This window comes from Semicossyphus pulcher, unplaced genomic scaffold, assembly GCF_022749685.1.
Source record: "Semicossyphus pulcher isolate SPU_LCO1_2020_fin unplaced genomic scaffold, fSemPul1.0.p SCAF_22, whole genome shotgun sequence".
Taxonomy (NCBI): Eukaryota; Metazoa; Chordata; class Actinopteri; order Labriformes; family Labridae; genus Semicossyphus; species Semicossyphus pulcher.
The window spans coordinates 18,097,606-18,121,018 of NW_027211696.1; the positions used below are offsets into that span (position 1 = coordinate 18,097,606).

At 42.6% G+C, this 23,413-nt stretch overlaps 1 protein-coding gene across 2 annotated transcripts in view; it reads left to right on the forward strand.

Annotated features, from left to right (window-relative positions):
* Window positions 1-2,581: 2,581 nt before the first annotated feature.
* Window positions 2,582-23,413, forward strand: part of lhfpl2a (LHFPL tetraspan subfamily member 2a) — a 48,152-nt gene continuing 27,320 nt past the window's right edge. The window contains exons 1-2 of one of the 2 annotated variants that reach the window (XM_069673570.1): window positions 2,582-2,751; window positions 20,767-20,839. The gene's annotated coding sequence lies outside the window, so the exon portion shown is untranslated. The remainder of the gene's footprint in view (window positions 2,752-20,766; window positions 20,840-23,413) is intronic. The other variant, XM_069673571.1, reaches the window with a different exon arrangement.

Sequence of the window (23,413 nt, forward strand, 5' to 3'; positions counted from 1 at the left end):
CTAACAGTATCTGATCCAGTATAATTACCTCATGTTGTAAATAATGACATTGTCATATGTGCGCTGCTCCACATCAAAGCCAAATCGTCCTAATTGCTTCCATCAGTTTATTTAGATCAAAATCTAAACAGGAAAAAAACATTTCATGCCGGAGTTTCGAATTGACTCACAGAAGGAAGCTCATGACAAACTGCATTTATTGGAGGAAACAGTCCTGCATTGTTGTTGTGTTCACTCTGAAAGTCAGTCAGAGCTTCAGCGACGGACGGATAACATCAGGGCTGCTTTTATTGACAATGACTGCAGAGCTGTTTGGCCAGAAACTCCCCGACCGAGTCACGAGACTTCCCTTCTGTTTTTTTTCCTCCGTCCGAGTCACATTTGACCGACCGAGGAGCCAAATAAGAGGGCAGCGAGGTCCTGGCACCAGCGTGTCCGCTCCTAGTCACAACAGTCTCAAAATAGTCCATTCATACTCGTTCTGTGTCGTGCAAACCAAAAATGAAGGTACAAAAGTTGTTGTTTTGCACCGTTCCGACTGCTTACTATGAGCATTTATTCCTGCAGCATGTTGCAGCAAAAGAAGACGGCCGCCTTGGAATAGGAGCTGGTGCATGCATAGACACATGTCTGGAAATAATGCTAAGTATGTCTCTGTGCTGCTCGGCCTATAGACTGATATGTCGGGTCTGAAGAGATGGAGCCTTCAGAATGTGAGCTATCTGCATGGACTGGCGTTAGCCGGCGTCTTGGGCTCAGCTGTTCGCCTCCAGTAAAGGTTAAGACACAGATTTAGAGAGAATGTGACATATAGACAACCATAATGTTCATGGTATACTGTGTGAATATTGTCTTTACAGAGGGGCGGGTAATCAGAGACGCACAGACAACAACTGCTTCACAGAGACGACAAATGTTCAGTTATAGCTGCTGAATGATATTTTACATTCAGAGATGACCGTAGATTTAGGAGGGGCTGTTGTGGAAGGAAATAAGATGGGAATCAGTCATGCATTTTCCTTTCGATTATATGTGTTATATAATCTGCCTTTTATTTTGTGGATGAACTGATTCATTGTTTGGTTTATAAATATCAGAAATGCTCGTCATCAATATCCTAAAGTTCACAGAGATCTTTTATGTCTCCTTTACCGTCCAAAAACAAAGAGACTTTAGTTAAAATCATAGAAAACAAAGAAAAACAGGAAAACTTTAAAAAAAAAGTTGATTCTGAAAATATTTGCAGATTAATTTCATGTTGTTTTTTGCTAAAGTTTCTGTTAACCTAAAAAACATCCTATCATTTCTACTTTCTTCCCCTATTTGCAACTAACATTCACACACGTCTGAGATCATCTGTCTGCGACCTGACTCTGCAGTTCCTCCATGGTTTCTCTCTCAGCTCATTGTTTGTGTTTTTTACGGCCCAAAACGTCTCTGTTTTGGTCTCATCCTGGTTGTTTTCAGCTGCAGCCCTCAGCTGATGACCAAAAAGGAAAAAAGCTCCACAGCACACTCCCCGCTCAGCACCAAGCAGCAGACAGACACAGATAGCAACAAGCTGGTGAGCACAGGCACATTTAAGGCCTTAATATATCCATCAGAAGGTGGAGGAGACCCAAACAGAGCTTTACAAGTTAAATTCCTGCATGCAGACTTAAAAGTGAAAGTACAGAAGTTTTACCATCAAAATAAACTTTAGGGACCAAAAATAGGTCTGAGGTTTCGAGGTTAGAAACACAGATTGTTTAACAAAAGAATAATTCCACATTTTTCTTCCTTCCTTTCTTGCTCTTTTGTTTTGTAATGAAACATTTTGAACCTGTAATTACAGAGTCACTGCTTTCTACTTCTTGTACATGCAAGAGCTTTGATATTACAGTGTTTCCCACGAATTTGCATGGGAACTAATCCGGGACTTTAATTTGAGATATACTGATTTTATGCAGCTCTTGATGTCTTTACTTATGAAAATAGAGACCACATTTCACAGCTTCCAACATTAAAACCTGTATTTTGGTGTAACTGTGTATCATAGCCTGAATAATACTGAGTGTTATTATTTTAAATGAAGTAAGATTTAAGATGCAGGTGTTCTGTAGCTCGCTGCAAAGCTCATTTAAATATGTGTTAATACACTTATAGATAGTTTTATTTGCTGCAGTTATCTTTAATGTTTGTTTTCCACGTTAGTTGATTAAAAAGTATGCCTGTAATGCTTCCAGGGTTATGTAGAAGGGTAAATATATCTACAAATTGAAGTCAAGCACAGTGTCTGAGTAAAAGTACCCTTCTTCTCCAACACTCGTTTCCCATGATGCCGGCGTGCGAACCAATCAGGAATCTCCCTCTCTTTAAAATGAGAGAAATTGGTTAAGTGTAGCTTGATTTAATTTTACAGCCTCCAACAGCACAGCAGGGGGTTTTTCTACTTAAGTGACATGAAATAAATAATAGATTCTCCGGAGTCCAGCAGCAGCAGCAGCAGTGATTGGTGGATGGGGGGAGGGAGCTGACGGAGCAGTCACTCCCATCCAAACAGAAATCTGTCCGGCCAGCAGGGCAGGACGGAGCCATTCATTCTTCTTCTGTGGTCTGAGGCAAAACGTGGAGGATGAAGAGGAGACACTGAGAGGAAAAAAGAGGATCAAAACGAGAAACTTTAACTGCAGGAAGACACAAGAGGATCCTTCATCTCTGCAGGATTTCAGACGCGTCGCTGCAAAAATCGCTCCGCCAGCAACTTTACACGTAAGTAGAGACAATCCTCTTTCTTTTAAAACTTACTTCTGCACCAACAAAGAAGAGATTATTCGTCTGTGAAACTAAGTCTTCTTTGGAGAATGTCAGCCACACATATCGTGACTTTCTTAGAAGTTTTTCCACATGTCTAGTTGTGATTTTTTTTCTCCCCGGAGCTTTGAGGGGAAACTCGTGGCAGGAAAGCCGAGCAGACTGATGCTTTGCCAGGCGATGCTGCCCCACGTTATGACCCTAGTTAATATGTGATCCAGTCCGTTTGACACTCTTCAGTAACTTGTTGCCATTTAATTCGTCCATTATTGCAGTTTAAACTCATAAAAGTGTCCCTTCAGTCGTTTCCTAAAGCTGACATAGTACAATTCTTTAATATAAAACGGAAATGGGTTTTATCGGTGAAATCGTGTTATCAAACGTCGTAAAATTGCAAAAATATCCAGTTATTCCAATGTTTAGACAACAAACAGCAGCCAATTTTCAATGAGAGCCTAAAATGTCATGTCTGAGAGTTTCACTTATTGATTAGTCAATTATCCGAATAGGGGCTTCATCGGCGAATCAATTAATCGGTTACACTTCGCATTTTTCAAGAAAATATCAGTTTCATCCCCTACTGTGGGCAAAATCCAACTTCACAAACATGCGTTTCACTTCATTTGGTCTATGATTGGCATTGTTACCCAGTAAAAGCTTATTAAAGATGGAAAAGACACCTATATGAAACGATTGATCTCTTATTTGCTCAGGAAATGGCTAAAAATGTCAATCAAAAGCTCAAAATAATGTTAGCAAAAGTCTTATCTCTCACCTACAGTCTAAAACCAAAATATATTGACTTTACTGTAAAATACGACAGAGAACAGCAACAAATCCTCTCAATTAAGTAGCTATAATGAGATATTCTGTTCTGTACTTTCTTGTAAATAAAATTAACTTTCAGCTAAAAGACAAATCACAAATCAGCCAGGGGTCTCAGCTTTACATGCAAACAGGTTTTATTTCCCACTGAAGCACTTTAAAAGCATCGTTTACCCCAAACACCTGATCCTGTCACTGTGTTTATTACATATTGCAGGTCTAAGGTTGCTCTTGCCTTTGTCACTTCAAGAGAAAGTCTGTCAGTGGTCTTGACAAATTGCGACACAGATTCTTGTCTTGTTTTCGTGTTGTGTTTCAACAGTAAACCTGAGAACTGGTCCCACCTGTGAACCGGTGTTTGTGTGTGGAAGAGAAAAGGGCTCCTAGGGGCAAAGAACTTTTAGAGATGTAATCAAAGTCAGGAACAAGAGCTTTACTTCGCTTTTTCTCCCTGTGTTTCCCAACAAACATTGTTTTTTTTTTCCATGACTGATGCGCTTTATTGCAGTGTTTTAATAGAAACACTGTTCATAAGGGATGTAGTGTTGTTTCTCCAAACCTCAGCCACTGATTCGTTGTGGTTGGAAAGATCACACCCATATGAACTCCCTTAGCACATGGAATATGCTCTCTCTAATACATTGAATGTGCTTAATTCCCTAGCCTAGCATAACAAGAACGATTCCCCAATTGAATTATTAATGGATGTAGAGTAAAATGCCTCTGAACTCTACAACCAATAAGAGCACCAAAACATGTCATGTAGCCGTAGAATGCTAGGCTACGTAGCTAGTTCCAACATCAAAAGCATTTGGCGACTTCTAGTTGCACATAATACAAAGAACATTGAGGTGGCACGATTTGATAGCCAAATCTTACCATTGAAATACCGCCTAGTTTGTTTAATATTCACGTGATTTAGATTTAGAACGTTACAAATCAGCGGCAGCCATCTTGGTTATTTACAAATATGCCATAACAGCATTTAAACATGCCCCATGTTGGATAAATGGTTGTGACTGGCCTGACCTTAATCAGGTTGAATAGAAATCTGTCTAAATGGGAGGCGGAGAAGAAGAAGTATATTTTTCCCCAAAGGAGCGCCAACTAATCCCGCCCTTCAATACTGCTATTGGCAAGTACTTCTTTGCTGTGATTGGCTTGTACTTCTTTGCTTCAGAAAGCTCTTTAACCCAGGAGTACAGAAGAGCATTGTTGGTGTCCACTTTAAAAGTCCACGATGACTTGTTGTTTTAGCTCAAACCACAATCTTTTCCTAAAACTAGCCGAGACAACGTTAACCATGTACTGGGTAAGTTTAAGGCACCAAATAAACCATGAGTTTGCAGATTCCTCTGGTTTCCAGGCTACCAAATTGTTGTAGTTCCATGTATTGTTTTCACCGTATTACCAGCTGGGAGGTTGCGGCCGTGCAGCCACTGTGTGGTCTCTGTCATGTCTACATTCTGTAATTAGCTTGAGCCATTTCTTTCCAGTTTTTAAAGGCTCACAACTGAGCATCTGATGTTTAATGATGCTTAGGTCATCTCTGAATGAGTGACTAGCATAAAAGATGGTGGTTCATGGATTGGTCAGGGGATTGCCGGTGGTTCATGCTTATATGCCAGCCAGCGCACGTGGTCCCTCAGGGCTCTGTGTTCGGCCCATTAAAAAAGCTTGGGGTTCATTCATTATGACCCTGCAGAACAGTCTTCTCCTTCGTTTGAGGCCACAAGAAAAGCATAAATACATGCGTTTTTCTCTTTCTTGGCAGCCGGGTTCCACAGATGCCTTGGAAAACTTCTTTTATGGTTATTTCCTTAACAGAATGGTAAACTTTCAAAGCATGGAAAAATATAACCAGCCTGGTGCAGATGATGCAGATGGTGATACCCTAAATATAGGCTATGTCACAGAAAATAAAACAAAAGTTTAACTGCTAATGCAGACCACATCATCTGCCTTTCGTGCTTCCTTGAGCTTTGATGGCAGTGCTTTTGTCATTACTCCAGGATACTGGCTGCACTTTATTGGGGTGGTCAGTGTATTTCTCCTGGATTGAGGACTATTTTCAGTGGAGGGTTTAATTTACATCTTCTCCACGCATTTGGATCCTAAATAAACACTTACTTTATGAGTGTAAATATCACTGAGTGATGGAAATAAGACCTGGGCATTATCAGTGTGTGCTTGAAACCAAACCCAGGATTGTGGTGTCACCATGACCAGAGTGTGAAATCCACTAAATGAACGGCTGCTCCCGTGTCAGAGGTTAAACCAGACGACTCCGGCCGGCTTGGACAAACATCTGGAATTCAGTTTGGGACAGAAAAACCCTGCTATGGATATCTTCCAGTGTAGATGGCCCTGATAACAAGGCTGGTTTATTTGCATTTTACTCAGACTACTGTAATTGTTGCACTTGTGAAAAGAGAAACAACATTCACATCTGTTTTTAAAGTCTGTGCTTCTTTTGGGGTCATTATTTAACCCCACAATATTCCTTTGTTTCTCACTGGGCGAAGTCAATAAAACTTTCAACAGGAGCATCCAAGGAAGTGCTCTAATGAAACCAACACATAACAGAAGTTTTTAATGCTTGTTACCCTTGAGATTGTTTATTTGGCTATAAAACTGATGTAATGCGAGGAAGACTCTTAAAACTCAGACAAATTTAAAGTGGGTCACATTACGTTATAAGGTTTTCCACTCCAAGCTTCTAAAAGCAGTATTTCTGAGTGAATTAAAAGCAGCCGTGTGTCCGAGTTTGTTTCTTTTTTTTAATAGAGCTGCTTCAGAGATGAGCTGTTACACCAGTACTGGAAAAGTCTGTGTCACAGTACAGAAGAGAAAAGGCGTCCGGGAAGCTTTGTTCCCTTTGTTTGGCTGTCACTATTAAATACAAAAAAGTTTTAAGTCATTACAACTAATATAATTTACCTGAAATAATCTGAATGTAACCCATGAAGCCAGCTGTATCTAACTGCAGTTTAGACATGATGTTTTGTTTATTTGTGCTGTCTCCTCTGCCCAGCATCAGTCGCAAGCTTACGTTAGCTAACCTTGCCAGCAAACGTTAGCTAACCTTGCCAGCTAACATTAGCTAACTGTAACGTAAAGTTAAGCTGAGGCAGTATTAAAAACTTCAACACTGTCAGCAAACAGCCTTACATTCATCCTAAACTCCATTGTTGAATTCATATTGTTTTCTTATTTGTGGTCACTCTGCTAACGTCACAAGCTAACGTTAGCTAATGTTAATTTAAAGTTAAGCTAAAGCAGCTTTTACATTTCTTACGTAGCCGTTAAACAGCTTAATCTTTATCAATTTTTCAATCTTAAAAGCTTCCACACGCTACTTTCAGATGTGTTAGTGTTAATTATTAACTTTCCAGCTTTGCTCTTGCTAGTTTTCTCTGGCTTTCGTTAGCAAAGACAACGGTAGCATTGTTAGCTGAGAGGGCAAAGGGCACGTCTTGGGCTGAATGGACAAGGCATTTTACTAACTCTCACTGGATTCCAAGCATCAATTTAACATTATTAACCTTTAAATCAAAGAGATGATTCCAGATTTTTTTCACACTTTCTGACTGAGTTTTTAATAAGTGACAGCATCAGCTGTGCTGCGCAATTGCATGTAACCAGTATCACAATTAATTGCTGAATACACCTGTACACGTGATTTTCCATCCTTACAGTGGATTGATCTGATTGAGAATGAACACACTCTTAGATATTTTCTTCTGCTAAAACAAGAACTAACAAATGCTTTATTTCTCACTTGTTGCAACTTTGTTGGCTTTAATAAGTTTTCGATTAACCCTGAGCTTCCTATTCTCTTCGTGATGGAGCATCTCCTTGTTAAACCTGCCTTCTTGTGAATTCTGCAGTGAGTTAGTTGTTTGTTACTTGTTAGAGAGCAATATTAGAGCTCCAAACCTCTCATATCCTTGTGAAATGTGACATTGCACAGCAGTGTTTACATGATGACCTTTCCTTTCTGGACTCCTCTTTTGTTCTTACTTTGACCCAACCCTCCATACCTCTCTGAATGATACTTGACCAAACTTTCTTACTCTCTACTTGTCTCCCTCCTCCATGCTACGCTGTAGGGCAGTCATGCACACTGATTAGATTAGGCAGCATGGAGCTAATCACCCCTCTCTCTCCTCTCCCCTGCTATTCTTCACTCCCATGTTCACTCTTTCATTTTCCGACGCGCCCCGTCCTCGGGGGCCCCCCCCCTGTGGCGCCCAGAGATGAGCCTCTCCTGGGGGTACATCTACCTCCAGCAGCTCTACAGCCTGCTGTTTACTGGGAAACCAGCAGGGTGGGGTCCTCACAATAACAAAGCCCTTACCCTACACTTGTCCCCTCTGTCTATTGAAGGCTGAGTGTGTGCTAGTGTTTGAGCATGGAAAGAAAGAGACATCCAAAGAAGTGAATGACTTGTGGAGGGCCGGGAGGGGGGGCAGGACCCCTCCTGTCGGGTGAAATGAGGAGAAAGAATCTGCAGTGGGTTTTGTTCCTTTGTGGGGAGCTGGAGGTCAGTCTCAGGGGAATGCACGGCAGACGGACGCTGGGTTTTGCAGCTGCATGGCCTCCAGCACTTAATCTAGTCCCTGAGCAACTGTGGGCTCATTAAACTCTGCCGGTTGTGTTCAACATTCACTTCAGTTTACTCTCAGCCACCGCTGAGCCTCCTGTTTTCCTCCCTGCCAAGTATCCTGTTTTTTTTTTATTCAACCACCTAATGTTGTATCAGACATGTTCGAATATTGATTAAGTGGAGCTGGAGTCAGTCCTGGACTCAGCCTTACAGCTGTATGCTAATGATGAAAGGTTACGACCTGCTACAATAGGCAGTCTGTGTAATGTGCGATAAGGCAGTATCATATGTTCAGTTTGGCTTCGGTCATGGAAAAGACTTTAAGCTGTATGAAGGAGATTACAGCAGATTGCAGATTGCACATTGTGTTTGTGTCACCACTTAAAGTCATAATGTGCTTTGTGTTTCAGCTGGTTTTCAAAATAAGAGAAAGAAAACAATGACTACAAAGAGACAAGGTCTATGGATTCTAAAACATCAAATGATCAAATTCTTTGTTTCAATGAAAAGCTTGACATTTTGGGAAATGTGCTTAATCACTTTCTTGCCAAAAGACCAATACTACTCCCATGTCTGTACGCTAACTGTGAAGCTAGTGCTAGTAGGCAGTTAGCATTCATTGCCCCTCAAGGTCTACTAGTTGTCCGTTCTCTGTGCGAGCTAAAAAGAAAAATCTGATGTTTGTACACAGCCAAGGTGTGAATCAGGAAAAGTAACAGAAATGTAGCTAACTTTTTTGCTAAGATCTGCTGTTGTTGTGGTGTTAGCTAGTAGCATTAGAGTTGTAAGTAATGCTGTGTGCTGGTAGCAACTGTAGCACCAGCAACCTAGCTAACGTTAGTTTCATTACTTGCTTTTGTTTACCTTTGTTAAGGGTTTTGTTGCCACTCTTGTAATAATAACACTATATTAACAATCTCTCTCCAGAATAACATACCCCACCTCTAGCAGCTAGCTAGGGCTCTGTACCATCACTGCTAATGTTCGCTAATCAACATGTTGTATTAAAACAGTACACAGTATAAAAAGGGCATCTTATGGTTTTGAAATATTTGCCGTCAGAGCCAGGCTAGCTGGTTTCCTCCTGCTAATCTAAGCTAACCTCCTGAGGGCTTTTGCTTCATGCTGTTTGTTAAATGACTTAATTAGTAAATTGAACCTCAAGCTGATCGATTCTGGACACATTCGCGGGGAAGTTTTGACCAGGTCACAGTAGTTTCACTTTGAGTATTTCTCCATTTACTAAAAAATCTCCTGATAAGCCGTTTCCGACTGGTTAAGCTTTCTAACAGCTTTTGCTTTCACTCACGTTTCCAGTAAAATCCCAAAACAACTGAGAAATCCTCCAGCCGGTCAATCCCATGTTGCTCAAAACCGCAGGTCTGAATCCCTGTGTTTGAGCCCAGGTCTCAGCAGCACCATGGAAACTCTATTTTTGTTTGGACTGGCAGGCTGTCACCGGTCATTATCACCACTGCAGAAGTGAGAGCACAGCAGCAGGACCGATCTCTATAACGCTTGCTCTGTCTTCCTCTGCATCCTGCCTTGGCAGACGTACTTTTAATAGAGGTGACTCATGCTAAAATAAAAAGCAGGTCACTGGTGTGACCTAATCCTGCTCACATTACTAACTGTATTCACAGTAGTTGAACGTTTGCCCCCGTTTGTAACGGCTGCTTCGCCTCTCAGGCTTTCCCCTCTCCCTAAGTGTGCAGTATACAATGATGGTATTGAGTTCTCACATGAATACTAGCAGTCTGAAGAGAAAATAGGTCATTGATTTAAGATTGATGAGACAGAAGAAGGATTGTCATCTCTATGCTTAAAGTAACAATTTTTCAATGACAGCTATCCCCGGCAGGTTTGAGCTGCTAGCTGTAGCCTGCTAGCTTATTAAGCTAACTTTAGCTTCTCATAATGGTTCTTTAACGTTTGAAGATTTACAGTGCAATAAGTGTCTTTTAAACGCTATGTTTTGCCTAATGACTGCGATGGTCTAGTGAGGAAACCTTTGTATTTGCAGTATTCAAACAAACTGGGCGTCTAGTTGACATTTCCATCGTTGGTCCAAGTTTTGGTAAAGATGTACCGTCTCTGCTGAGTTACGAATTAACACTTACTATGGCCTAACAAACAACTTGTCAACGGCTGCAGAAGATTAAACTTAAAAAGCAAATCCAAAAAAAGAAACAAATTCAACATTCAGAACAAAACAATCAAAGCTGCTAGCAAGGATGCTGTTTGTGTGAGGTCCATAAAAACACCTGCAGTTTATCACCAAGGCTGTTGCCAAAGATAATGAATCTTTTGAGATTGCTACTTTAATATCAGCCACAAGAACATCAAAGTATCTTCTTTAGTTTTATACAATGACCATCAATGTTGTCGCTAGCAGATCGGCTGATGCTAGCTAGCTAATGAAAGGAGCGGCGCATGGAATTTAAAGGCATCTAACAATGTGGTTCCAGAATGCGACCAATTGGCAGCTCCCTTCACCCCCCAAGCTTACCTACTGTGGCCGTGACAGATGCCAGAGTTCCTTCCTAGAGCCAGTGTTTGGTTTGTCCTTTCTGGGCTACGGAAGAAAAATGGGGGTGCAACATTGGTGCCTTTATTGTAGATATAAAGGCCTCATTCCAACTTAACCCAAACTCCCCAACTCTATACGCTAATGTAAACATTTGTATGAATATTATATTCCATCTCTGCCAATATATCTTGCGCTTTGTGTAAAACCTCAGGAACATCTGACCCAATGCCTCCCCTGATCTCCACCCTGGTCACTGAGCAGAGGTCTGCTTAATGGTCTGTGCAGCTGTGAATTGATTTGTAGTGTCAGGACTCCAGGTGAGGGAGACTTCTCCCAAAGACTGGGCTGGGATTGTGTTACAGCACCTGTGGGACCACACAGACAAACACACAAACACAAAACCAGCTTGTTTTAAGATGTTTTCCCATTTTTCATGGATAAATTAAGAGGTTTTATCGATAAAAACACAGTCAGGCTTGATTTTAAGGTCGTAAGGAAGATCAAACAACATCGCCCAAAGCTCCAGCCACTATACCGCGCTGATACGAACAGGCGTAATTGAATTAAACCCTTATTAGCCTGGCTAGTTTTTCCCAGCCACCGGCTTGTCAACAGATGCTTCCTGTTTGATTCAATCTCAGGTACAATCAGCATCAACATGGCTCCAGTTAAATAAATCCTCTTATGTTGAACTCTTAACCTCCCCACTGTCTAAATTAGATTTACTTAGTTAGAAAAGCATCCACGGGGACAAAAGTTCACCAAAGTTTTGTTTGTATTTTCACTCAAAAGCAGCTACTGTTTCATTTTTCCGTCTCCATGTGATTGACCTTTGTTCTGACTCATACAAAGACTTTATGAGATATGCATGCTCGCTTTGTGGGGGGGGAAAAGAATGCAGGGAATGAGTCTTTGTTTGCTGTTGTCATTTAGGGCGGTCCTCAGCAGCCAGCAGTGGTATTTGTCATCTGAAGACAGAGATTAGGCCGCCCCTCATTGCAAGGACAGCGGAGAGTAAACACAGGCACGAGGAAAGTGAATCATAGAGGGCAATAATGATGGTGCTGGGAGACAAAGAGCAGGCGGAGAGGAAAACAATGTTTAAGGGAGAAAAAGGAAAGGAGAGATTCAAAGGAAGAGAGGGAAATAAAAGACAGAGAGAGAGACAAGGTAAGGCTTTTGTTTGACAATTAACTGGAGCGGGCCTGGGTCAGACATCTGTGATCCATCTCCCAGGGGCAGCCGTCTGGAGCTGCCTTTGTACCCGCTCCCCCTCCTTCTTCTCCTCCATCCCTCTCCCCCCTCCTTCCACCAGCGTCGTGACTTCCCTTTGACAAGCCCACCGCCCCAGAGATCACTCACTCTGAGGGGTACCACTTTTTAAATAGCTACCTCTGACCTTCATCCATCATTCTGTCCGCGCTGATATTGTTTTGAAGGCACAGTTTTTTCCTCTGATTTGCCTTTCTATCATCACTGCGCTGACACTTCTGATCCCTGAACAGACAGGTTTTGGTAAACGGTCTCCAAAGTGGATACATGTGAAAATACCTGGTCCTCCACATTAGGGTAGTTAAGGACAGAAGTTGTATAGGGGGGCAGAAAACAAAGCATCAGCAGCATATGGTTGGTCACAAGCCTGCAGAATGTGGCATGCATTAATAGTTAAACCCTTTTCTAGCATGTGGTGCACTGCTTTGTGTTTTCTCCACTGGAAAGGACACTTTAGTGCTCTGCATCTTGTTTTATCCATGTTTTTATAGAAGGCACTGCATAACGCCTCATCCTTTCTCCACTGGAACGGAAACCTAGAGAGCTCTTCATCATGTTTTATCTCCAGTAAATCAACCCTACAGGTCACTGCATTGTCGTTTCTACATTTTTGGGAACCCTTAAGTTTACTGCCTCACATTTTCTCCGCTGTTGTGGGCACTGCATCGTGTTTTCTTCACTTTAAGGTCATCATTTAGCGCACTGCATCATGCTTTCTCTACTAGAAGCGCACCCTAAACAGCGCTGCATCACATCTGTCCATTAGGGGAACCCTGTAGTGCACTGCATCATATTCTCTCCACTGATGGCATCCCAGAGGGCACTGCAATGTGTTTTCTAGTTTGGAATGTGACACTAGATGGCAATGCAACATGGTCCACTTTTAGGGAACCCTGAAGTGCACTGCATCGTGTTTTCTCAACTTCCAATGCACTGCATTATGTTTTCTACATTTTTGGGGAACCCTGAAGTTTACTGCCTCACTTTTTCTCCACTTGGGGGAGAAAAGGGCACTGCATCATCTTTTTTTTTGTTTAAAGGGAACCCTTTATTGCACTGCATCAACTTTTCTCCACTGAAGGTCACCTTAGAGATCATAGCCTCCTGTTGTTTTTTAAGGAACCCTGTGTGCACTGCATCATATTTGCTCCACTGTAATGGCACACCAGAGGGCACTGCATTATGTTTTGTACTCTAAAAATGCTCTCCAGATGGTATTGCATCCCATTTTCTCTATTTTTGGGGAACCTTTAAGTGCACTGCATCACATGTTTTATTTACCTTCAGTGGAATCTTGCAAATGTGATGTTTTCACTGGAACTACTTAAACTACTTGCCTATGAAAATTATTGACCATGTGCTCTGTGGGCTTTTAAAAGAGATGTTGCAGTTTAGTTTTATTAAATGTCACTTTCTGTGAGCACCAGAAAGATGTTCCACATGCTTCCATTGTATATTTGTATCTGTATTGAAACTTTCAATACCTTCACAGCATTTTAAGTGCATCTACTTTAGTGTTGACAGCTTTATTCAGGCGGTTTAATGGCAGGCATGCACTTCCCACTTCATGTAAACACTTGCATCGTCTTATCCTCCTCTCAGGACGGTTAGGCACATTAAAGGAGCCGTTATGGCCTCGTTACTGCAGAGCCATTAGATTCCTGTGAGCCAACAGCCCGTGACACCGAGTGGGAATCATTATCACTGCAGGTTCACGGGTTCAGAGGCGAGACAGGAAAGATGATGCCTCTCTGTCTTTGGGTAACAACGTTAGTGAGGCTGCAGCACATAAATAGTCCTGAAGGGAGGTGTGTGTGTGTGTGTGTGTGTGTGAGTGAGCTCTCGTGAAACCTCTTTGCCCATTATGTCTGTCATCATGTCTGGGAGAAACTTGGCTCTGATTCAACGCAGAGAAATTACCCTCCCATCCACATTAAAGTGCACATAATACACCTGTCTTCTATCACACGGGGAGCTCTCAGTGGTGACTTCACCACATCTGAACAAAGACGTCACTCAGAAGTTTTTAATCTTTAATCTTCTTCCTCTTTAAATCCATATCTGCAGCGTTGTTTCTTAAAAGCTCGTTAGCTTTAATAAGAATTATAAACCCTCCTCGCTGGATCGTGTGGCCATCTGCTGTGTTTAACGTTGAGCTAACAGGCTAATCACTGCGAGGTGATGTCATCTGTGTGTGCTGTGTGCGGTCTGTGGTTTACAGGCAAACACACAGAAATGCATGCATGTAGGCGCACACACACACACACACACACACACACAGGAGGAAATTGGATAGAGTGTGGATAATCATTGCATTAGTGCAGAGTGTGTAATCAGCGAGCGCCTGAGGGAGTAAAACACACCTTGTGTTTTTGCTTTACAGGCCGAGTCCCTTTGTGATGGCTCAGGCTGCAGTGTTAAGTGTTATTTGTGGAAGTGGAAAGGGGTGTGTGTTTGTGTCAAAGGGAATTAGGGTCTCACTGAAGAGATAAGGCTGGACTTTAGTCGTGTGATGTCATTGCAAGAGAGGTCTAATGTGACTAAGGACTGATTTTCATGTACAGATAATCCTTTTAAAGAACATCGACTGTCTTCTTTCTTTCTTTATCCGTGCCTTCTATACTTCTTAAACCTACGTCCTCAAACTTACAGTTTTTTTGACTCAAACATTGATACGATTTTTTTCCATGTTGACACCCGGCTTTTTTCCTTAATGGGAAAGGTACAATTGGCATTCAGACCCGGGTCAAATGACTCTGCAGTAGACCCGGGTAATTATCTCCTCAGCTCCGATCGGCATTGATGGGAACACAAAACCCGTGTCGACACGGTAATCTCCGCCCCCTTTCCGACGTGATGCTATGTTCCGTCTGTAACTTCTGCGACTCCTCGTCATCTCAGCTACAAATTCCGATTTCAAGTTTGACTGCTGCAGGATGATTGGCTGATTGAGGTTTAAAACTTAAAGAGGTGCCTGAGTCTGTTTTCAGTCCACCTCAAAAGTGTACTATATAACCCTTCATCTCTGTAATCTTTGCATTCTTCCCCTCCTAAGTCGGTATTGATATCAGTCGCACACACTGAGTATATTCGCCTAAGAATACAGAATGGGGAAAACACCTCCAACACCAGCAGCTCCCTTTTTACGACTCACTGCGAGTGTGAAACAGGATTGTTTCTCTCTCCTGGTCTCCATCAAAAGGCAGAGACTGTGCCCAAACCCAAACCGGAAGCAGCACAGGCACCAGAACCCCTTCAGGTTTCCCTTTGAAGCGCTCCTGGCAGGACTTTCAAAGCCCCTCTGTGTCTGCTCTAATGTGGGGCAAATAAAACACAGCTGCCACAGACAATGCTCATTATCCTGCAGAACAATAATCGAGTTTTTCTTGTTTATTCGTCAAAGAAAAGTTTCATCATCAACTTTCACTTTTATTTAATTTAACTGTGTTGGAAAGAAACCGTCCCACATGTCTGATAGTGGATCCACGGAGCGGTTTCTGTGGTGCTGATGCAGCAACAGTTTCCTGCTCCAATAAAAAAATGTTCCAGTGACTCTGACAAAACACACACACACACACACACACACACACACACACACACACACACACACACACACACACACACTGGCTGCTGAGCACAATGGTGAGGTAATTCTGGTCAAGTCTGTTTTGTATTGTGTGACAGCAGCTGCAAACCCATTCCAGTCTTCAGATGGGGGCGGGGCTTATATAACCCAGTTTACACTTCCAATATGTATTGTGTTTCTGTAAATGCCAGAAACAGATGTTCCCGCGTGCTCAACAACTGTACATCGCGCTTTTATTGTTCACACACACTTTATATAAACATGTTTGACCTTTAAGATCAGCCAGGTGAGTCGCACCTTACAGCTCAGGAAACATCTGTTCCTGTGCTCGATCTCCGTCTGCATTTACTTTAAATGTTTGCTCTAAATACCTCGTTGGACGCTTTGCAGGAGCGGTGCATTTCTCAGTGATTGGTGTCAGAGATTCAGCGGGTCCTGGCTGCTCCCTCACACCTGTGTTGTGTGTGTTGGCCTGAGGGTCGGGGGCTCCTTATAATGAGCTCAGCCTCACATGACTCTCATTACGGACGAGAGAGAGCGAGGAGGAAAAGAGATGATTGGAGGAGTGATTGTTAAACAGAAGCAGACGGCGATGGAGTCGAACTCTTCTTCTCTCTCCTCGCTGCCAGATCAAATATTAGTGCTCGATGTGTCGCACAGCTTCGACACGGTTCACCCGTGTAAGTCCCAGCATGAGGAGAGCTGAGAGTCAGTGTTGAGGAGCAACACCGTCCTGGAAGCTACAGCTAAGTCAGAGGTTAGCGTAGCTTAACTTTAAGACTGGATGCAGGTGGAAACGGCCTGAATCTAACAGAAGAAATGCTGCAATCAACTGGTCGGCAAAGAAATCATGTTCTCAATTATGTCTTGTTTTGCCTGACCGACAGTCCAAAAGTGAAAAACACTCCATCCATCCGTTTTCTTCCACGTATCCGGGGTCGAGTCGCGGTCGCTGCAGGCTGAGCAAGTTAGTCCAGCAACGTTTTCCAGCTCCTCCTGGGGGATCCCGAGGTGTTCCCAGGCCAGGTGGGATATCTAATCCCTCCAGCGGGGTCCACCCCGGGGTCTCCTCGCAGAGAGGCGCCCAGGAGGCATCCTAGTCAGATGCCCAAACGAGAGGCATCTTAACCACTGAAAAATAGTCTGACACTGACTTCCAAGACCACAAACAGCAGTGAATGCTTGTACGCAAGACCCTCGAAACAACTTTTTTTAGCATTTGTAATTGCATTTAATTGAGAAATGTTTCAGTTTTCTTTTGACTACGTTATGACTCAACTATTTGTTGCTGCAGAAGGCAAAAATGTGAACAAAAACTGCCTCATAGCAGCGTAAAGGCTCAGTGATTAACTGCCGTGTGTACATGGGAAGCCTGGATTTGGGCAACTCTCGGACATGTGCACCTCCTCTTGCTTTATCACCCATGGCACTTCTTGTTGAAATACTAATTAAGCCCAAACTTAGACTTTTCCAAAACCTTACCAGGAAGTTTTGGTGCCTAAACCCACCCTCAGTTGCTCCCTATAAAAACACTGACGATCTTTAAACTATGGTTTACAAGGACGTGCACGATGAAGAAATAGCGCCTACAAATCTCATCATGTAGCATTCTTGTCTGTTTGATCTGTACTACAAATAAAGATTTAAAATTGCAAAAAAAAGCAGAAAATCCAGGAAGTAACTGCTCCCCGCCGAGAAATAGTCCCCCCCATATTCCCCTGTCAAACCACAACTGTACCAAACAGACATAACGCCGGAGCCAGGCTAGCTCTTCCCACCTGCTTTCAAGTCGTTATGCTAAGCTAAGCTAATCACCATCCCGCTGCAGCTTCATATTTAACAGACAGATATAAGACCGGTGCCAAAGCTCTCATTTAACTCCCAGTAAGAAAGCGAATAAGCGTTAAAACCCACATGCTTCCCTTCCATCCAGCTCCCCTCTTCCCAAAGGTCTTAAATACTATAAGAAAGACCCTTTTGTGGTGGGCTGGAGCTGCAGACATCCCCCCCAGTCCCCACATAATAGCCTGCCCCCAGCTGTGGAAGTGTTCAACAGATCAGCTCCAGGCTAGCACAGATTTAACCAGGCCCAAGTTGTCGGGGCCACAACAGTTACACTTGAAAGGAAAATCCCTTCGATTCTTGTATCCTGACAAATTCCTGGCATGACTGCGCGCCGCTGAGGTTCTTCTAAGGACAAAACATAAATCTGCTGATGCTAAGCAGGAAAATATACTCTGCTGTTATGTCTCCATTCACAAGTTGCAGCCATGTTGTCGCAGCTCTTATCGCTGTTAGGACGAATTTCACGGGACTGATGTGTAAAATTGAGGTTCCCGTGCGTCGGATCAGATTTCGGCGTGAGAAACGTAGAGAGTCAGGTGTGTAAACGGGACTTTTTCAATCACAATCAAACTGCACTTCCGGGACAACCGGTGTTTCATTATAAGTTTCTTTATCCTCCAATTAAATACAAAGAAGCGTGGAGGTTTAATTCAATGGCGGAGCCTTGATTGCGAGGGCCCGCTGTACGCCTGGTATGCTGTTTATTAGTGCAGTGATTCCAGCCAGGCTTCTGTGGGGGTCGTGTGTTGCTCCGAGCTTAATGCACAGTTTGTGTGGCAGAATCCTGTTTGTTGTTCCACCTGATGCCGGTGTCGATTAGAGCTTTTTCGGTGATGCGTTATTTCCTTATCAGAGGATCAGGATACAGTGTGGGTGCTTTCTCAAGGCCACACCTGCTGCTGGAGGGCAGGTCGTCAGGTTGTTTCAGGAGCTCACATGGTTACTTGCAGCGCGTTGTCTCTGCGTCTTGTTTCTGCGTCTTGATCCCTTGCTATGAGTCTTTTTAGTTTGGTGAGACACATCTAAAGCCTGGCCCTCAATAAAAGATGTTTAAAATCTTAGCAGATGTTGAAAATGTGAGCGAGCCCACACATGACGACAAATACTGAGAGGTTGAACAGTTTTGTTCCCAAACAGCGCAGCACACACTAACAGAGTGCGACTCTCACAGATGGAAATCTCACTAAATCTCTCGATATCAAACGAGACTTTAGAGTAAACAAACATGGCGGACGACGGGCAGGAAGAACTGCTTCTTCAGTCAGCTTGCTTCCCAATCGCCTACATAATCTCTATTGACAGATTCTGTATATCACCAGGAGGATATTATGTGGTCTGAACCTGGCATAAGCCGATGTGTTAACAGTTGGGTCTCTGAGTTTGGATGTATTTGTATATCTGATGCTTGTTGTGTCAGAAAGAAAGATTGGATGGAACTGGATTAAAAATATGACCTGCTGCTAGAAGGCACGAAAATGTGTGTGTGTGTGTGTGTGTGTGTGTGTGTGTGTGTAAGAGAAACAATCCTAGTGGAAAGGCACTAAATGACCCCTGTGACCCCTCTCGTGATCACTCCACTGATAGATTTACTGCATCGTCAAATCAAACAGTTCCTCATCTATCTGCACAAAACACCTTCAGCTTCCTTTAGATGTCTATGTTTGATAAAACATCTGCTCCACGTGTCCCACCGTGTAGATGTTAGTTACTGTTAGCAGAACGCTCTGCAATCCAGTTAATGCTGCGACTATTGAAGTTAGACTATTGACCTGACTGTTAACTGAGCTGAGTGCTGCTCTCAGTGGACATTAGAAAGCCTCAGTTGTTCCGAGAAAAAGGGAAGCGAGTCGGCCATTAGTTAATTATCGACAGCCTAACGTATGTGTGTCGTTAGTATGAAGGCGGCGGAGGAACCTGAACATGTTTGATGACCGTCAGCGGTCCTCTTGAGTGTCTCTTGGTTCCAGTTGAAGCGCATGTTCTGCAAGACACTAGTAGTGTTAGTTCAGTTAGAAACATGGGTTACGTCAGATCAGGTGTAATGTAGGTGACTTTGCACATTTAACTCGAGTAAATATGTAAATGGTTTAACACAGAGGCTGTCTCGGGTGGAAGTCTTGTGTTTATTTGACCCTGACATCTCGCCTAACCTCCACCTCAGATGGGTGTTAATATGTAGGGTAGGGTAACGGACGATCTGGCGAGGAGTGGATGACTGAGCCGCTCTTTCATCCTGCAGCAGTGTAGGTGGCTTGATTGCATGATCAGGAACAGGTGCGTGATGACAGCAGGTGTGCAGACTGATCAGTGTAGACAGAGATCCTTGACTCCGCCACAGCTCCAGACAAACATGAACAGAGACAAGGGGAACACGAAACATCCACATGAGGGAAGGGAACAAGGGAAACAAAGGGAGAAAGACACAGGACCCTTACAGATGTAAATAATCAATATATATTTAATTGTTGCTCAAGTTTCTGTTGTGAATAAATAAAAGATTCACTTTAGTCAAAAACTCCATATTGTTATGTTCAGACACTCCAGTGTCTGTCCGACCGCATGTCAGCTAATTAGCGAAAGATAAGTGTCTGTTCTGCTGACAAACACATGATTACAAGTTAATTTAAACACAACGTGACGGACAGAAATACTCTCCGTCAGTTTTCTCTCCATGTTGTGACGGTTTAATCAAGCACAGAAATACTCTTTAACCTTGAGGGGATATATTGTAAAGTAAATCACACGATTTAATGAGTTTAGATCGTTGTCTACTTAATAAATGATCAAAGATGACGTCCTGATGTGGAAGTGACTCAATCATAATTTATTTTCCCTTTGTGGGCAACATGTTGGTAAAACACACTTAGCTTTTTAACGGTTTTTATGAAAATTCGATAAACCATTGAAACCTAGTTAGAATTAGGAGGTCAGAAAGTGGGTAGTGGTCTTTGTGATCTTTAAATCACCTTTCACACGGGGCTTGTGACTTATCCCACTTAGTGCCTTTGCTGGATTATATATGAACATATTTTGTTGCTTTCTCTGAACATTATGCAACTCGTGTCGCCTCAGTCAAACGAGGACTGCAGACATCAGCGTCTCCTTTTTACGAACATGTGAAACAGTTTAAAGGTTTTCTCCAGGTGCGCTCGCTCGCTCGCTCGTCTGTCTCAGGTTTAGATGGAAAATACCAACGAGATGCTCATTCAGCTGTGGAGCCAGCCAACTATGACTGAAGAGCGGCTCTCCGGAGACGGTATGGTTTTAAGATTTGGACTCATCGCTGAATTGTTTCTGTCTCTGCAGGTTGAAGAAGGAATCTAACAGAGTTTGGATTTAACTGAAGATTCTTCTCTGCGTCTGAGTTTCCACGCACGAGGTCGGTGTTTTTGATTCTTTGACATGTGACTCGCTAAATTAACTTTTAAGGACATTATTTGTGTCACTTTTAAGCCTTTTTAGCCCGTTTCGAGTGTCATTTTGTTTTGCGTTTTTATGTTAAGTTTGTGAAAGGAACTTAACCTGGTTCAGTTTAGTCACAAAATCTACTTTGTTAAGTTTTGGGAAAATATTATGGTTGGTTTCTTATGTTGCTTAACTTCTGTACATATATGAAATTACATCAATTATATACAAATCTTTGAATATATGAATATTTGGTTTCACACGCGACACGAACAGCATCCTCCTGGTGCAAAGTTTTAACTCATCTATCCACCCCTGACCTCCTCCTTACTTGGACTTTGTCGGCCTTTCCACTGCATCACCGGACATTTTAAGGACAGTATAAAATGTCCATATGACACACATGCGTTAATATAAGGCGCCTTTCTACAAAATATAAAAAGGAAGAGATAAAATGCCTCAAAATGAAAGTAAAGAATCGTTGTGATTATCCGCTAAATGACAGGAAGTTTGGAGGAACTTTACTCAAATCGAGTGCCGGCCTGACTCCAGACTCGACCTCTTCCTCAGGAGATGTGAAACCACTCGGAGTCGTGTTGACCAACAGAACAAAGTGAAACGTGGTTTCCTGCTTTTCTTCTTGTGGTATTATTGTGGTTCCTGTCACCTGTCTGTTATGAGTGGAAACACAAGCTGTTTCCATGTCTGCTATTGTTCCGGCCAGGTGTTCGCTCACATCGCTGCTTTAAAGGCCTCAGTCTGCTTCTCACTACGGGCAGCTTCTTCCTGCTCTACATGAATCAGATTCTGCATCTTACATATGTGATTTTATCTGAGCTCTTCTCACTTGTTCAGTGGACGAGACGAGTGTTTTTCATACACTGTTGCTGCCAAAGCTTCCCTCAATCAATCTCATTGATCCACAGCTGCACAGTCTTCTCGAAAGGCTGTTTTCTGCTGAGTTTTTAGGCGCTAAACTCTTAATGTGCTTGTTTTTATGGACTTTGAGGACAAGATGAACAATATGTATTATAATGAATAATACAAGACTTATAGTTACTAAGCTGCTTTAACAGATGAGCATGTTTCTTTACAAGACCAAGACTCTAAAGCCATGCTAGCAGCTGGGGAGGCCTGTAATTTAACACAGCAGTTTTTATAGCTTACTTACAACCTCAGCATGCTAACATGCTCGCACTGACAATGCTAACATGCCGTTTATATACCATGCTCATCTTCTTTATTTACCATGCAAAACTAGCTAATCAAATCTGATCAATCCACACCGATAAGCAGTTTTTAGCTGGGGGTTGTAGGCGTTAAACTCTTACCCTTCGATTCCACAGGATCCGTCTCCGTTCTGTGTGCGCCGCGACCTCCGGAGTCGATTGCGCCCATTCAAGTCAATGATCGTGATTCCACAGCACACGCTGTGGTGGGATCGGGGGGTCACTAAGCTAAACGTATGCATGTTTAATGGACTTAAAGTTTGATCATCCTCATTAATTCATGAATATTTAACAATACTTAAGTTTTAAACCAGGTTCAGTTGCAGTATTCCTCAACAGTTTTGGCTTATGATACCTTAAATCAAAGTAATGTCACCTTGCGGCCTCTTCCGTTTGCATGAGTGCATTGTGCAACCAGTGATGGTTAGCCACAGACTTTATTTTAAATCTAATATATTTGCATACAGTTAGAGGCCTGTGGAGGTAAAAGCTACACCTAGCTAAAGCTAATGCAGGCTAATTCAACAACCCTGCAATAAATGCTACCTTCACTAAGCTAGCAGTGTTTTTGTTAAGTTCTGGTTTAATTATAAAATTATTTTTAGGTTATATTTACACTGCTTTTAAATCATACTTACATGTTCCATGTGTTTCTAATGGACTTGTAACTAAGAGTTTGTGTTGGCCTGTACTAGTTATCCGTAAAGCAAGGAGAGCCTGTAAGTGAGACAGCATCTTCACCAGCTTCAAGTTCACGCCGTGTTGTCCCTGTCGGCCAGGCTGACTCTTAAACCTGTTATTTATTTATCAGGATGAAGGAGGAAGTTGGGGACGCATGTTTTTCCGATACGGGGGAAAAACAATGGAGGGAGAGATAATGAGCAGGGACCACCTGTGAAGGTCATTTCAAAGTGGAAACCCCCGCTAACACAACAAACACAATCATCGTTTGTCACTTTGAGACTTCATGTCAGTCGTCCACTTCCTGTTATCTCACTTTGTTTTTAACTGGATTTGACAGCCGAAACAGACGACCAACTGAGGTTTAATCTATTTAACACTTTTATTTCTTCTCAGAGTCTCATAAAAGCCTCGAATATGTTTTGTTTCTCGCCTCATTTATTCTGGAAAATATGAGACATTACCGCTTTTATACATCCTGTCATGTCAGCTCTTATTCAGACAGATTTCTCCCATTGTGTCTGCAAGATGTCTGACATTTCATGTGAGTTTTTTATAAGAAAAACACTCGTCTCTTTGTCCTCAAGTGAAAGCGCGTACACATCTCACTTTACTCCCCCGAAACCAGTCTGACAAAA